The sequence below is a fragment of the Lepisosteus oculatus genome, chromosome 13, assembly GCF_040954835.1.
Source record: "Lepisosteus oculatus isolate fLepOcu1 chromosome 13, fLepOcu1.hap2, whole genome shotgun sequence".
NCBI classification, from domain to species: Eukaryota; Metazoa; Chordata; class Actinopteri; order Semionotiformes; family Lepisosteidae; genus Lepisosteus; species Lepisosteus oculatus.
Genome location: NC_090708.1, coordinates 1,941,684 through 1,953,696, shown reverse-complemented (window position 1 = coordinate 1,953,696; position 12,013 = coordinate 1,941,684). Strand labels below are relative to the sequence as shown.

At 55.2% G+C, this 12,013-nt stretch overlaps 1 protein-coding gene and 1 long non-coding RNA gene across 2 annotated transcripts in view; both read left to right on the top strand.

Moving 5' to 3' along the window:
- The window catches only part of cp (ceruloplasmin), a 430,985-nt gene that overhangs the window by 397,430 nt on the left and 21,542 nt on the right, over positions 1–12,013 (top strand). The window lies entirely within an intron of this gene.
- LOC138242206 (uncharacterized) lies at positions 3,073–6,031 on the top strand. Its single transcript, XR_011191453.1, has 2 exons — positions 3,073–3,561; positions 5,198–6,031. It is a non-coding gene; the product is annotated as an uncharacterized lncRNA (long non-coding RNA).

Here is a 12,013-nt window from a genome sequence, read left to right as displayed (position 1 = left end):
CTCCTGCTCGCTCCACACTCAGTCTCCAGGACTGGGCTCGCTGAGTCGCTGGCCCGGTCTTTCGGATCTCTATGCTTCTATGAGGATGACTATATTAACAGAATATAATTTCAGGTTTACAATTTTGCACACACTCACTTTAGCGCGCACCAGTTTTTGTCACTGGGGGGAAAAAATTGGCACAACTCAGGTGAGCTGGTTTCCATCGGAACCGGAATTTAAAAAGTTCTGGCTGGAGGGCTGTGACGCAGGCAGGAGAATCTGCAGCGCAGGACTGTAGAACTGCAACGGACCCACACCAGAGAGGAGCCAGCGGCGAGATTTCGGGGGCACGGTCAAACCAGAACACGAACAGTGATCCGCCGTCCCCGCACGCCCTCGGCTGGGGTTCGAGGAGCCAGCAGTCAGCCGAACGATGAGAGGCCCTTCCCTGCCCCCCCAAACACACACAGGTCCAAAAGCGCTGGCCGGGGCTGGCGACTGCAGGGGCTCGAGCTGGGTAACACTGGGCACACAGAGGAGCAGGCACAAACACAGCAGGACCGGCCCACTGACGCCAGCGCTGCTCCCCGGAGAGCGCCTCCACGACGTCCGAACGGGGCTCAGGCCCGGGACAGGTCTGGGACGACTGGACAGCTCAATCTTCCCTCTAGGGCTGCTGGGTCATCTCCTGTAATTCCTAAACAGCTTTAGCAGCAGTAATTCGCTGTGACAGTAACGATCTCCTTGGACCGCTCTCCTGGTGCTGATTTAAAGCAGGGGCGTTGAAGCCTGGTCCCGGAGTCTCCAGTCACCCTGTTACTGACATTTTAGAAACTCTTGAACACTTTACATCTATTTAAGGAAGGGAACTGAAGGGACATTCGGATGCGGTTGAACTAACCGCCTGCTCCATCGATCAGGGTTTAAATGGTCCAGGTCTGTCGGAGCTGCCAGCTGCCTGATGGGACCCCCCCGATTTAAAGAGCCGCCGGACTTGAAGAACCAGAGCCGAGTTTGAGTCTGCAAATACCTCCAGTACTCTGCCGTTCTTTCAAAGTCTGAATCTCCAGGATCAGAAAACTACAAGGCATTTTCAACAACATTTTTTTTTTGTAAAAACAACTTAAAAAACAATCTTCGTAGTCTTATCAGCTCTAAAGGTCGTTGCTGTGACAAACCCCAGGACACACGCTTGAGCTGAGCTCGCGGGCTGGTGGGGCTGTCTATTGTAAGGCTGGACCTGGAAATGGGCTGTAACAGGTCCATCCTGTTCGTCTGCGCCCAGCAGCTCCAGGGCTACGCGAGGCCCCAAAATCACACTAACAGGTTCTGCTGATCCGGCCACAGTATCGCTCCTGCGCCGAGCACAGCCCCAAGAGGGCCAAACTGAATCAGTTGCTTTTGTAAGTAATTAGACAGGTGTGTCTGTATAATTATCCCCCTGGGCAGACGCTCGGCTCACGTGACAGGGCTTGTCGAAGCCGACCTCGCGCCAGGGAGGCAAGCGTCACGCTGGGAGGGGGCAAAACCACACACCCTACTCGGGGAGGAAGAATGAGGGAAAGAGACGATGGTGCAGAAACCTGCTTTGCCACCCTTCCCGGGACTGAAATCTGAACCCCAGCCCCACCAGAGGCCAGGTCTTGCCTGACTGGGGCAGAAGGAAGTGGGGCTCAGCTCAGGACAGCGGGCGGGGGGCGGAGAGCGTAGCGATGTGTGCATCAGCGCAGGTCCTTCCCGCGCTGCACTCCATCCACCAGGGGGCGCTGCGCTGGCCCCGCGGATCCGCTACCCAGGAGGCCCTGCAGGTCAGGGCGAAGGGGTCATGAAGGGGTCAGGGCGCAGGGTCATGAAGGAGTCGGGTCGCAGGGTCAAGAAGGAGGATCAGGGCGCAGGGTCATGAAGGGGTCAGGGTGCAGGGTCATGAAGGGGTCAGGGCGCAGGGTCATGAAGGGGTCAGGTGCAGGGTCATGAAGGGGTCAGGGTGCAGGGTCAAGAAGGAGGATCAGGGCGCAGGGTCATGAAGGGGTCAGTGTGCAGGGTCAAGAAGGAGGAGTCGGGTCGCAGGGTCAAGAAGGAGGATCAGGGCGCAGGGTCATGAAGGGGTCAGGTGCAGGGTCATGAAGGGGTCAGTGTGCAGGGTCAAGAAGGAGGAGTCGGGTCGCAGGGTCAAGAAGGAGGATCAGGGCGCAGGGTCATGAAGGGGTCAGGGTGCAGGGTCATGAAGGGGTCAGGGCGCAGGGTCATGAAGGGGTCAGTGTGCAGGGTCATGAAGGGGTCAGGGTGCAGGGTCATGAAGGGGTCGGGGCGCAGGGTCATGAAGGAGGAGGCGGGCCAAGGGGTCATGAAGGGGTCGGGGCACAGGGTTGAGAAGGAGGAGTCGGGGCACAGGGTTGGCAAGAGTCGGGGCGCAGGTCGAAGCAGGAGCCCCCTTTGGCTCGGCTGTGCCTCAGCGCACCCCTTGGCACGAGGACGTCCTCCCCACGGTCGTCTCCTGTCAGGCGGGAGCGGCTCTCCGCCTTGCTGTCCCGGGACGCCCTCACTCGCCCAATCAACCAATATCGACAAGTCAACGCCACACGGGCGAAGCCCTTCTGCGTCAGCGGGGATATATACATACCTTTAGCGAAGGGGGGTTGTTTTATTAATTGTGAAAACGACAAACGAGTATAATAATATTTGGATTTTCAGAGTGTAATAGGGACTGTGGTTGAATTCCCAGTTTACTGCCGCCGACCAATTACCGGAGCGCTCGCCGGGGACCGGCCGGCCCGCCAGTAACGACACAAATAATCCCAGTTCGCTGCCGAAGGGGTACTCCAGGGAGACGGGGGTTGAACGGCTTCTCGCCGGCGAGAAACAGGGTGTCAGACAGCCACCCGTCGCTATGGTTGTGTGTTATTAATGCTGAGATATCCCGGACCTTTGCGGTCTGACCGTGTCTGACCGTGCGCGTCCTGAGCTCGCCTCGCCACAGCTTTTACCGCAGCAGGGAAACACGAGCGTCATGTGGAGGTCGACTCCTGGGGATTTTCAAACGACCAAAAACACACCAATGCATTTCAGCCATGTACTCCGCCAACAGCAAGGGATAATTAGTCATTATTATCCCGAAACAGCCCGTCGTCAAAGGCGGGGGGTCTTGGAGCGATATTAATTTATTGCAGGGTGACTTACTGCCATCTTCTGGCCGCAGCTGCGCACTGCAGAGGCTAAATGTTTCAAGAGAGTGATCAGAGCGATCATCCCCGACAAACAGCACCCGAGAGCAAGCAGAACTTCGTTGAGAGGGGGTGGACTGCTAAAGAGACCACACGCACACACAATTTGCGCACAGAGCAAATCACGGGAGACTCTTTTGGTTCGATGGTGGGAATTATTTCGCCAGAAAATGAGCTCGGGTGCTTAACGGGTTAATGGCAGGGAAACAGTGCTTTTCGCGTCAGGCTGCGACACGAACCCCACCCCAAAAAAGCCGGAACCCCCCAAGGATAAAGACCCGGCGTCCAGAAACACATCCTTTGTTTTTTTTTCCTTTTTCGTAGGCGGGTGCGAACGAGCCTCACTACCGTCCTAAAGGTAGGCTGCTCTGTGCGGCGATCTCGTCATACTTTTTCAGCGAACCGGCGCTATTTAAAAGAGGCTCGCCTCTTCAAAAAAATAAAAAAGTTCGCTTCGGGGATTCTCTCCAATACCTTACATTTACAGCCAAAGAGAGACGGGTCGAGTTAAGAGGCAGGAGTGCGACTCGGAAGGCTGCCGAGCGTGTCGCTCCCTCTAGCGGCCGCAGAGCAGAATGCAGAGGAAGGCAGAAGGCGGGCAGTTTCGTGGTGTCGCGTTTTTCGTCGAGCCCACCGGTCGCACGGCCCGGGATTAATTCGCTTAATTCCCGTGGCTTTCCAACACGCCCCTTCGGCGTTTGAGCCGCAGCCCGTATCCTAAAAATAACGCGAGCCTGCGAGGAGGGGTACAGACAGAGCCTCGGCGAACCCGCTAACCACGGTTTTAAAGCAGAAACGTCCCCGCCTTGTGGAGTGAGCCGTTTCATCTTACACACCTTTTTACACATGTTTTTGTTCTGCAAAAGTAATTTAAAACAAACAAACAAACAAACAAACACTTCCACGTCAGAAAAATTCAACACCAAGCAGCCCGGCACGATTGGTAAAGGATTCACCGGCGTCTCCTGTCCAGCAGCTAAATCTCCCGTTTTAACGGTGTTTAATTATCGCTCCGATTACTGGCGGAGCTGAAAGATGCAGCCGCTCTGCTGAAGTGACGGACAGCCTGAAAGACTTGTAACGACATTGTTTTTCGGCTTGAAAGTGTCCGGCCAGATGAACACCGAGCAGGAGACGAGACGGCAGCCTTCGATCGGGGGTTTCGTTTTCACGTATCAGTGTTACTCTGTCGAGAGCGAAAGGGGATGAAGGGTTAGCTTCTGGGATCGGGGGATAAATTACGAGTGTGTTGTTTTTTTTTTTCCTAATTTAACTGAAACGACCGACAAACACAACTGAGTTGGAAAAACCCAGACGCAGGTCCCCAGCCCTGGTACCGGGGAGGGGGTCAGTGTATCCACGGGCCTTCAGCCCAGCTAGGCTCGTAATAAACGAGCCGAAACAAGCTCGTTTTCTGGCTTAATGACACTCGTCAGACACAGCGCCCCCTCCAGGCGCAGGACTGGACACGCAGTCTTGAGCACAGGGGTGACCCCCCCACCCCACCCCACCCGCACAGCCGCCGGGAGCACCCTCCTGGCCGGTCCGGGCCGGAAGATGTGTCCGACACAGTCCCACACCCGGAGACGCGGAGTCGTAAAGCACAGAAAAGACCCTGGGTTTGAAAACTCGTCGGCCCGTGACCCGTGACCCGTGACGCGTGATGATGATATTCCCCCCACGGCCGCGTCCTCGAACCCGAAAAACGGCGATGCCACAGCCGGGCCACCGGCTCCTGGGGGGGCTGGGAGGTGCCGGCCCCGCCCGGGGAAGCTGACCCTTTTAAGGGCAATAACGTTTCCCTCCTCCTTCTCCTCCTCCGCACAACCACAAAGCGCATCGATAAGTTCTGATGGTCCCCCCCCCAAAAAAAAATAATCGATCGATTATTTGTGATTATGAGTGTCAAGACGCGCTTCAGCAGTGATGCCTGACACAGCTTGTCAAAGGATATTGTTCCATAAGAGAAACTCCCTTTTTTTCTTGACCTGCAGGCAAAGAGTCAAAGAAGGCAAAGGTCTTGCGACGCCAGTCCATCACAGGGCGCCCACGGATGGGACGCCATTCCCAGCCTCCCAGAGGCCGATGGACCCACCGGCGTGTCTCTGGGCTGTGGGAGGAAACGCACGTGAACACGGGGGGGACATGCGAACTCCACACAGACCGCCCCCCGGGTCTGGGGGTGATCCCTGGGCCCCAGCCCTGCGCACGCCCCTTTAACGTCCTGTATAGGAATAGAAAGACCAGAAACAAATACCAGGTCCTACGGCCACCGGAAGTGCCCGATCTCTGCCTTCCACAACACGCTGCGGAAGACGGCTGACATCTCTGAGCAGCGGTTCCGAGTGACAGGTCAGGCGGACTCATACAGCGGCCCGTCGGCAAAGCTACCTTACGCTGCGGGGGAACAAGTTCACTTCGAGGTTCAGGGGCGTCGCACCCGAAGAAGGCTCCCCAGCCGAAACGTTGCGTTTCTTTCCTCCTCTTCCCGGCGCAGGGGTGAAAGCTTCACCTGTGCCAGCCCGTGTCTCCCGAGCCTGCCCTCTGCCTGGGACAGGGCGGAGCGGAGCGCTCCGGTGAAGCCCCGCTCTGAGGAGGCGCTGTGCCCTCGCTGTGCCCTCGGCGGGTCCGGCTCTCTCAGAGCACAGCGTGAGCGGCTCCTGGGCGCAGCCGGGCTGGGTTATCGGGTCCCCTGGGGGAGATTAAGGGGCTCAGCTGCGCGGGCCACGTGTCACCTTTCAGCAAACCGGTTTTATTTTTGGTGGTATTTTGTGTTTATGTCTGCAAGGGGGTTCCAGCGCCCCCGACAGCGTGTGTGTGTGTGTGTTTTAAAATAAACTGTATTGGAACAGTGAGACCGGGCGAAAAGATGCGACTATATCATCCGAGTAATCATTTCAGTCACGGTATATAGTGTCCTTTCCCACTGCCCGACAGGCCTCCCTCTGCGGGCACAGCCCACCGACAGGCCGGCAGGGGAAGATCTCTGGACCCCACGGGCGCAAGGGCCGGTGTATACAAGATCCTCACACCTGAAGAAGGCTCCACGTGTTGTGTTTTCTCTCTTCCTTTTTTTCAGCAGGGAATTAACCTATTACTTGCTCCTTTGCAGCCTACGCATTCTGACGCAGCTCCCCACCTGAACTGCTGTAAGATTTATGCTGATACGCGATTGCTGAACAGTAAAAAAAAATACATAAGCCAAACCACAAGCGCACGACATTTGAATATGGCCGCTAGAACCGTCTCTCCTTCCTTCTCTGGCTGCTCCAACTTCATAAACAGCAGCCCCTGTACAAAATGCCGTCAACGCATACAGGCAGCCGGAGACATCCGCAATTCTACATATACAGTACGTATCCGCCAAGGCCAAACGTGTTTACGTGCTCACACGCGTGGGCACGTCGCGCCACCTGCTCGGGGCGCGCGTGATCGGGTCTAATAATCAGCTCCTCGCGGTCAAAGGCGTCGGGTTTCACCCCACCCGCCGAGTGGGGCCGAACTCGCCCACAGGGGTCAGGCCTGGAGCACGGGGGGGGGGAGGAGGACACCCCCCACAGCACGGGAAACACGGCCTAGCGCCCGGGGGGGGCGCGCTAGTCGCCCGTCAGGCGAGGGGCTCCGTGTCCGCCCCCCAGTCCCGCCCGAACCGCACGGCTGCGCGATTTCGAAACTCGTCGTTGCAGGGGGGGGGCGGTTGATAGTGAGTCGTTTAAAAGAAACGGGAAATAAAAATTTCAGGGGCTGTAACCTCAGGCTTTTGAAGTGCGTTCAGCCTCGCTCATGGGCTACGCGAGGGGGGGTCTAGACCGAACACGGAGGAAACTTGTTTTGGAGGAAGAAACATCTGATCTGCAGACTCGTCCGCTTCGTTGTGTGTCGTGCGGGGGGGGCGCGTCACGCCGCCGCCCGCCCGTGAGGGGGACCCGACCTCGTTCGTGCAGTGTTTTTCCCGTCGCGAACGAGGGCTTCGGTTTGGTCACTAACGGCGATACAGCGCCGATAAGGGGGCGGACTGTGAATATCTGTCTGCTGACCCCTCTGCTCTTAATACCACCTTCCACGGCCTCCTCTATTGTTATTGTTGTAATTATAATTGTGTCCTGTCTTGTGAAATCTTCTTATTTATTGTTGTAGTCTTCTTATTTATTGTTATTGTCATCCTGTAAAGCGCTTTGAGAAGCCACCTTTAAAGGCGCTATATAAAATAAAGTTAATTATTATTTTTATTATAACCTCAGCGCCCCTTCACGAGTGGCAAACTCTTAGGCAAGGGTCCGGTCTCCAGCAGCTGTCGCGCCTGGTCTACCTGTCCGGCGCCGCTGGCCGGCGGACCCACACGGACCCACACGGGCGGGCGGGGTGCCCCGGGGGCCCCGCTGGTGGAGCACCGCGGTACATCCGCACACGAGCGCGTCTCAAAGACGAGACCCCCCCCCCCCCCGCAGGCAGGTCACGTGCTCGGCGCGCGGAGGAGGGAGACGAGTCGCTAACCCGACACCCACCGCCGCTTCAGTGCTGGAGAGAAAACGGCACTTGTAAGTCACGCGTGGGCTGTCTCTATCCGGGTCAGAAATACGCGATGCAATAACAGGAAGTATGGATATAAAACGACGAGCAACGAAACGTCTAAAAACCCGATTATATCAAAGTACCAGCGCCAGCATACTGCAGAACAAAGCTCTAAGCCCACGTATCGCGAAACCCACCCCCACAACCCACCCAAAACACACGCTGCCCGGATGTGCAATACACTCATTTTAAATCTTATCAACGACCTGTTTAAGAAAAAAAAAATTAACATCGCTCCCGTGCTGCTCGATTGGGACACGGCTCTCCTTCCGGACAAACAACTGCGACATATCAAATGTTTATTAAAAAAAAAAACCCAACAATAAACGTGGAAAAAGAAAATGGCCTCTAGCTCGGGCAATCTGAAGCGGCCCCGCGCGACACGCGAACAAAGGCGCCGCATTGCTCCTCCATGCCACGAGCGCGGCGGCGCGCGCACGCGCTGCACCGCGAAATGGCGGAGCGAGGAGGAGGAGGAGACTCGCCTCGAGCGCAGCGGGCCCGCGCCTGCGCGCTGGGGCGGCGCCCCCTCCCCCCCCCCCCCCCGCCCGCAGGGCTGCAGCCAAGACGCGGAGCCGGAGTCCCGGGCGCGGAGCTGGAGGCTGCGGGGCGCCAGGCTGCCTTTCTGTCTGCCGCCCGAGCGGTTCCCGCATAGTTTTCTTGAGAGTCCGTTTTTTCTTAGTCAATGCAAGATGCAGGTGCCCCCCCCCACCAGCCTGAAGCCAGTACTGCTTCGTGGCATCTTTAATAATAATTGAATTAACCAGAATATACCAAGCAGCGCAGCAGCAAGAGGGACAACATGTCACAGAGACGTCTGCTCAGACAAGGGCTGCGGACCTGAGACAGCGGGGCCCGGCTGTGTCCTGAGCAGAGACAAATTAGACCCGTTTTGTGAGCTGAACAACTCGATCGATCCTTTGAGGGAGGGGTTAGCAGAAAGCACAGTTCGTCCTTACAGACCTGAAGCTAGAGAGAACTGCAGTTCTGTCACTTGAACTAGGATGCGAATGAGAAACTTAGGGCTGAAGTCGTCTACATTTTCTGCACGGAAAAGACAACAATTCATGTAAATGCCCCCTCATAATATTTTCTTAGGCTAATTTTAGATTACATTTAGTTTATAGCGAAATAAATATACCTTGATGGAGGTAAGTCCTTCAGTGTTCAAAGTCCTTCAGTTACTCATATCGTTGCCTGAGGGTGGGTCAGGGTGAGAGGCAGTCATTTCACAAACCTCTGTGGACATGAAAAAGAGCCCTGAAGATTCCTGGCGAGGCAACACCTCTAAACCCCCGAAGAGAAAGCAGCAGCAGCAGCAGGGAGATTAAGCGCTGTGCACAGATTCACACCCTGCGCGGGATCAGGGTGCGAGGGAGCCGGTCTGGACTGATGTCGCCCCTGACACAGAGGTGGAGCGCTGATGTTATCTCTGTGTGCAGGACGTCGAGCTGCAGAGAAGAGTTCGTTGCTCGTGCGATACCGGAGGATAGGATTATATTAGAATTCGTGATCGATAGTGCTTGCAGGAGGAGGAGGGGGGGAGGCTGACCGCTGGCGAGACCCCAGCTGGGGTGAGAGGATTGAGACGTGCCCTCTGTGTGCATGAGGACAGCGAGAGCATATTCCCCAGTGTTTCTGTCTCAGCCTGCCTTATCACTGTTCCTGCGTCACATATATAAGATCACTTTATCACCCCTATACCATTTCTTGTATCAGGAATCTGTCTTTTCACAGACCCCAGCTTGCTCTCCATGAGACGCACAGACAGGGAGAGAAGCTGGGGGTCAGAGCACAGGGTCAGCCATTTATACAGCGCCCCTGGAGCAGTTGGGGTGAAGGGCCTTGCTCAGGGGCCCAACGGAGTAGGATTCCTCTGCCGGCCGCGGGATTCGAACCGACAACCTTCCAGCCACAGGCGCAGATCCTGAGCCCCAGAGGCACCACTCCGCCCTGCATGCATGCAGCTGTGTATGGACCAGGGGGTATTTACATCTCTTAAAAGCACTCAGGGCAAAGAAGCATTATTTTCTCATGCGCTTTGTTTTTATGAAGCTTCAGACATGGTGGCTATTTTTTAAATGTTGATTTTTAAAAAAAAATTCTGGCATCCAGGTGTCCTGTACATTGTAGAGATTATGTGTACGTGTGCGGATGTATAACAACAACCCTGCAACAATAAATGCCTGTGCCATTGTTGATTCCTGGCTGCAGTTTAATCTGTGATCTGTTTTTCCAGACTTCCTGGTTAACTAGATTTTCCTACGTTTTTTTCAAGTTTGTCTTTCCTCTCGGCCTGTTAAGACCAAAGCTCAGACCTGGAGAACCTACTGTACGAGGCTCTGAGAATAACAAGTAAGTCACCGATCATGCGAGAGGCTTCCATTGCACAGGAAGTCCAGTTTGAATCCCCGGCCCCCGCGCGGGACATAACACACAAACCACAGACACTTCTGTCAGCAGCACACCGAACAGCGTCCTCCAATGAGCTCATCGGTCCCTGCTACACTGGGAAAGATCAGAGCTCTGGCTTGCCAGCAAGTCTGCTAGCACAGGCATGTAGGCCTGAGTGCTTGTTGCTGAAGCTGCAGGAAGAGCTCTAGGCACGGACTCGGTCGGACCAGAGGTGGTCTTTGCCTGCTGGACTGGATTTGAAAGGTGCAGCGCTTACATCACTCAAGCAGGGCTGTGGAGGATGGTTGTGAGAAAGATGCTCCTTTAACTGTCTGAGAGTTGGCTGAGAACTTGTGTCCACATGCTGTTGTCGCTGCTTTAGCATTTTACAGAGCTGGCAGTAAGGGAGAGCAGTCCGAAAGCTGAGTGAGATAATCTGACCCGCCGTGTGGCATTTCAACTGTCCTTCAGGATCTTGCTCCTTCCCATCTGCTGACTGGTGTTGGCAGGATGAGGAAGAAGGAGCACGCCCGTCTCGAAGGCCGCCAGCAGGGGGCGTGATCACCGACCCAGCTCGGTGAGGAGCCCAGGGGTACAGGCTTCACGCATGCACAGGAAAAGAAGTTAAAAAAAAAAAACCATATATAAAACAAACCCTGACCTCCACATCACATCTCTGCTAAAAATAACCGCCGGGAGGCGTGAACATGTTTCAGCCACTCGCTACCAGTCTTTCTTTCTTCTTGCTTTCTCTCTTTCTTTTGAAAGGCGGTACGGAGGGTCTGAGAGGGCCTGGGCAGGGGAACAAGGTTTTTTTTGTGCCCTCCCCAGGAGGTTCTCTTGGCTTTCAGCATGTTTAGCGACAGCGAGCCTGGAAACTCCCACCAGCCCCTCCTCCGGCGGCTGCTGCTCTCTCTATACCATACAAGGGCCGGGCGCGCGAGGAGACGGTGTCAGGAGGTGTGTGGGAGGACAGGGCAGCAGGACGTGACGCTGGGAGGCAGGGCTTGCTCAGGGCTTGTCATCTCTGGGCAGCTTTGGGTGGGTCGCTGTGGGGTTTTCTGGAAGGTATTTACATGCATACTTGTCAGTTTTACTGCTACAGTTCCAGCCTCTGACAGAGTGAGCTAAATGCCACAGCGCTGAAGGGGAACAATTCATTTAAAGCACATTAAAAAAACACGCACACAGTTGTATTTCCTGTTTGCTGAGCTTTTACATCTGTGTGAACTGCGTGACAGCAGGGAAGCGTTTGAGAAAGACCTTGCACAGGCTTTGGGGAAATATCAGGTACACTGTTCTGTCTTCTCAGCAGAAAGGACTTGCTTGTTCGAGTGGAAAGGAACAATGCTCAATTGAACACGATGAACAGAGCATGTGGGTGACACAAGCGATGTAACTGTTCCCTTCGTGGGTGTCAGTTTGAAACCCCAAAGGTTGAGGGAAAAAGAGCTTTACTCCCTCTTCCTCGTCTTCAAGTGTGCAGCTGCATTACTGCGCAGTCAGGTGGATATCCTGGACACGTGTTTACTGACTCTGCAGTGTGAGACTAGACAGCCGCTGTAAGAGCAGATCAGGTCAGAGCTAATTAAATACAAGGATTATGTCTTGGATATCAGGTGGAGTGTATAACATATCCGTGTTCCCAAGAAAACGATATTCAAAAGGCTCACCCTAACCACACCACTGGGGCCTCCATGGAATGGAAACAGAATCATTGAACTAGGCAGGGGCAAACAGTGGAAGAACTACAGCAGTGTCTGCACCAGTACTTTCTGCACCAGCAGTGTCCCTGCCAGCAGTGTCTGCACCAGCAGTGTCCCTGCCAGCAGTGTCTGCACCAG